This window comes from Elephantulus edwardii, unplaced genomic scaffold (genome assembly GCF_000299155.1).
Source record: "Elephantulus edwardii isolate Elephantulus edwardi_28Jun2011 unplaced genomic scaffold, EleEdw1.0 scaffold00080, whole genome shotgun sequence".
NCBI lineage: Eukaryota > Metazoa > Chordata > Mammalia > Macroscelidea > Macroscelididae > Elephantulus > Elephantulus edwardii.
Window position 1 is genome coordinate 6,478,621 of NW_006399830.1, and position 5,200 is coordinate 6,483,820.

The window sequence follows — 5,200 nt, forward strand, 5'->3', positions numbered from 1 at the left end:
ATAATTCTCTAATGTGTATCAATTCAATTTCAGGTATAACAAATGTGATCATGACATGAAAATATTTTAGACTAGATACTGTATTAAATATTGCCATGTTTACAATATGTAATATGTTTTTAGCCGATGGATTTAAAACATGTAGGTTCAACTAGAATCCATTTATGTGATATTTGTAAATAAAAGTAGAAATATTGGATCCAACCCCTGCAGAACTTCCTGTTGAGGTTAGATAAGGTGCAGCGATGTAGCAGCAGCTCAGTGCTGCCCAGTGAACTAGTGGTCATAGGAAACCCTTCGAGATCCTTCTCGGGAGAAGTGCCAGCAGCCGGGAGCGTAGCCGTGACAGCCTGAGGCCAGGGTGGGGGGCTCCTCTCATCTCCCTCCTCTGAAAGGAAGAAATTACACTTGAACCTGAAGCTCAAGTTTGCGTCTGGTCATAAAACTGGCCAGTTGTAGCATTACAGAAGTCATGTCACCAGACTTCCAGCCCATGGCCTTGAGGGTCCTGCTGGTGAGCCCCTCCGCTCCCCCTAAAAGGATAGCGTTCTTTGGAGAAAAGCTGGAAATACTAATACAGTATTTTCAGGTCAAATGTCTGACAACAGTTGACTTCACCCCCAGATCTTTTCATTTCATATTGGTGCCGGCCAACGAGCCAGACAGTATTAGGACCTTGACCAGGAAAGGCCAGTCGTGCCAGAGTAGAAGTGCTCTCCTGGGTAGATCCAGAGTTTGGACTTGTTTTCCCTGTCATTGTTTCCCTCTGCACTAACTCATCAGACGTCTGGCTCAGCTGGTTTAGGATTGCACACTAGCTACGCAGAGTCCGGGGCTGGTGTTCTCGGGAGAAGCCCTTCAGGGCCTGGTGTCTCTGCTCCCCAGAAACCCCACCTGCGCGGGGGGGATCTTCAAGTGGTCTGGGTAAACTCACTTGGAATCGTGACAGGATGTTCCTCTGGTCGACATCTCCTAGCAGAATGTTAAAAGTGCCTTCTGTCTTAAATTCTCAAACCAAATATTGTGTGTTGAACTTGGGCAGAAGTGGCCTGCCTGCCTTCTCGTCTCCGCATGTAGCAGAAAGCTCGGCTCCTCTAGGAAAGGTTCTGCCTGCCCATTGAGTCCGCTGCTGGGCAAGTGGTAGCAGTGTCCTTGCTTCCAACGTGATTATTCACGACATTTCATTAGACTGGTCACTTCTGAGGACTTTATCTGCCTCTTCCTTCTTGTGTTTTGAAGAACGAAGACAAGCTCGCTCCGCTACAGCGTGTGGCGTAGGCAACTGTCCTGCGGTTTTCCAGCTAACCTGTAACTGACGCCGTGTTGGCTTCCGGCCCAGGGCAGGTGTAAAATCTGAAAGGTGATTTGCGTTTAACTAATTTCTTAAAAGACAGCTTATGATAAGTTTCATCAAGGCTCCTGTTTTCCCATGAATGTGAACGTTTCAATGCTTGTTTTACTCCGTAGGTGTTATTCTTGTGTCCTAAACTAGATAGAGACCCTAGGAAGAGCTGATTGAATGCCTGGTGGTTACAGAGACAGATCCTAATGGTAAGAGCTGGACATGAAGGTGAGCTTGTCACAGTGCCGCCTGACCCACCACAGCAGGCCCCAGGCTCGCTTTCATACGAGTGGAAGTGGCTAACTCTGAGGCGGCCATGCTGTCCCCAGCAGGGAGTCAGCACCCACAAGTTGCTCAGACCCTAGTTTCAAATGGCTTTTTGTCAGATTTGGTAGCAATCAGCAAAGTACAGTTAAAGCTTGTCTAGGTGTTGCTTTCTCACAAATGTCTTCACTTTTTTTTAAGTTCATGAGAAGTTGTACAGATGTTCAGCCAAGACCACTCAGGTTCTTCCCTTGTTTTCCTGAGCCTTGGGGCAGACACCACTGTTGGAGTTTTTTTGCCACATTCCTATGACCCAGTAGAACCTCTATTCTCACTTAGAGATGGACACAGCTGCTTGGCAGCCCAGCAGCACCACAGCGGAGCGCAGGAAGCAGTGGAGTCCTCTGGGGGCTTTCCTCCCTGGGAGCTGCCCAGGCTCCCCTCCACGCAACCCAGAATAGGTGGGAAGAGGGGAACACCGGGCTGTGAAATTTGAAGATTATCTTAAGACTGATAATGCTTCACACTGTAACATTACTGGTCACCAACTCAGAAGGATTTGAGGGGTGAGGGGAGTGTTTATAGTAGCAGTCCTATGCTTTCTTGGAGTTTTTTTACATTATTCGCAACCAACGAAGCCTCTTACTTGCTTGATAGTGATGTCATTGGAAGAAATGAGGAAAGTCGTGGCGCTGTGGTTAATGGTAGGGAGGCTCAGTGGTCTGGAGGCTTTTGCTTGGTTTCTTGTTACACCTGGTGCTGTCAGTGAGGTTACTTTGGGTGCGATAACTAGCTCTGTGCCAGGAATTATATTCGTCTCCTCCTCATACCCATGACTTGGAAAGACTGTTGAAAGCATTGACTTCTTTCATACCAAGACACAAAAATTTATTACTGATACCAGGGATCGCAAGGCCCCAAAATAGCGTGAAATGAAGCAGATCCATTGGCTTTGCTTGGTTTTCCTCTCTATGTGGTCACTTAGCTGGGTCCAGGTGAATGCTGACGGGACACGCTGGCTTAAAGCGGTGTCAGAATGTCCACGTGGAAGCCCTGGAGCATCTGGCAGAACCAGGTCTCAGAAACTGCTCTTGTCCTCATGCATTTGTCCCAGTAGCAAGGGTACTGCGGCGCTTAGGATTCCCAGTGTGAGAGGAAAAAGCCCTCCAGAAAAACCAAAAGGGGTGTGGGTGGGGCTCCAGGCTACCCCAGGCGAAACATTTTCAGACAAATTGGCCCAGAATAGGTGAAATTCCTCATCCCTGTAAAACTGTAATATTTAGCATGGCCTAAATATCAGGTGTTTGGTCTGTACAGTATGTTCCATCACAAAAAGAGAAGTATTTATTACTAGTGCTTGAAGCTCCAGAGTAAGTATTCATTGAGAATGGAGTCCACAGGGCAGATTCCCCCTTTACTATAGATAGATGTATTCTTTATCAGAGATTTAGGACACAGTTTTGCTAACTGGTAAATACAAACCAATGTAAATATGTAAGAATGTTTATTTGTTGCACATAACTTTTTTGGTATAAAATAAATGTAGACGTTACCTGTGGAAGCTGTTCCGCCATCTTTCTTACACGGCAGGGGTGCATTTCAAGAAGGACGGCTGTGAGCCTGGTCTTGACTCCCGTTTTGATAGGGAAACCTCGCTCCTGTGGGTAGACTCGGAAACTCCGGGTAACTTGTGTATGTCCTGGTTCTTGGGGTTCCTGTGGGTTTACTATGAATGTAAGAACCTGTGGCCAGCATTGATGCCCACAGTGCTGCAAGCACGTGAAAGCTAAGCTTTTGGAGACTCACGGTGACCCCGCAGGACACAGGAGCCCTGTCCACCACATCTTTCTTCTGCGGAGCTGACGGACTCTGCGTTAGCAGTCAGCACCTCACCACTGTGCCACCAGCAAGATCAGCTGCTCGGCCACTGTACGTTTCCTCATTTGATCTCAGCTGTCCAAGTGCTCTGGAAAGGTCACATCAACAAGGAAGTAAATCCCCTGCGGCGGCGGGGCCTGGCCACGCTTCCTCGTTCTGTGCTGGAGCCTTTGATCCAAGGACTGGCTACTGGAGGCTTAAGTTCAAACTCCTAACAGAAGAATCCTGTAAAGTGTTCTGTGATGTCGAACAAAATTCTGTTCCTTTGAGGGACTTAAGTTCAGTGGTGACAAAAGAAATTTGGAAAGTCTAGAATTCTTAGGAATTTCTTGGAAATTCTTCCAAGATTGCACTTGGGTCCTAATAGCAGCCAGCAGTGGCTGGTGAAGCAGGCTGTGTGGACGTTACCACCGTCAGCGGCGTCAGCCAGCAATCACACCTTCAGACTCCGCTGGTCCCGAGACACAAAGAACTGTCCCGAAGCATTTCGCTTCAGCAGGACTAGCAAATGCTGAAAGCTTAGTACCTGCACCCCTGCTCCTTCAGCAAAGCCCATTGAAGAAGGGGGTACTTCATGGGGAAGCCCAGCCATGGGGAGCAGTGGGAGAGAGTGTGCAGGTGTCGACTGTGGGGAAACAGGTCTCATCCCGTGAGGTCCACTGTGATGGACCCAACACATCTGTCCAAAATTCCACCAAGACCACACTTGGGGTGAGGACAGTGTCCTGAGAGGAGTGGGGACCAACATCCCCTCTGAGACCTCTTCAACTCCTACTGCTTCCTGCCTGTCAGCTTCATGGTGAATGAAAAAACAAACCAGGTACCATCAAGTTGACGCAGAGGCGTTGTGTGGGGTTTTAAGTCGATTGTCAAGGCTTTCTTCCAGTCACGTCAGGGTGGATTCGAACCACCAACGTTTTCACTTAACAGTTGAGCATTTACCCATTTGCCTAACAAGGATCTCCACCCCTGTATGTGTTATTGTGAAGTGCCTTCGAGTGGGCGGCACTCCTGGTGACCCCGTGCTTGAAAGCCTTGGTGACTGCCTCACAGTCTCACGTGGGAGCACGTGAGGGTGTGGGACTGGGCTCCACAGTGGAGTCTCGTGAAGTTACGAGAGCCGGACTCCCGTCTGGGCCACGCTGACCTGTTTGATGAGTGAGCCTGGGGGCACGGGGATGGCAGGGCAATCACGTGACAGTGTGCTGTCACCAGTGACACAGAACGCGCCGAGGGCCTCCCAGCCAGCAGTGAAGGCTGTGACTCAGCCCTGACACCGAGGATGAGTGTGGACACTCAACCCACAGACAAGCCCACTTTAGGTAATTCGCAACCACCGCCTGTTCACAGCCTTGAAGGTCCGTGGCCTCCTGTGCCTAGCAAGTCCTTGGGTGCCTTTTTCCTGTGTGACACACAATGTTTCCACGGTGTAGTGTACACAGTATGCTCCCAAGTCACTCGACGCTTATTCTCAGGAGCAACCAGTTCTTGGAAAGAGAAGAAGACCCTCAATGAGATGGACTGACAGACGCAGCGACTAACAGTGGGTTACAGTGTGACACACTGTATGACGCAGGTTACCTATGTACTAGGAAAAAATTCCCACAACTGTTTTTATTCCAACACTCAGCTTTAATGCAGTGGTCTGGAAGCGAACCCGCAGCATCTCTGAGACCTACCAAGAGATCATTTGGCATGTGGGTGGTCACTTCCGAG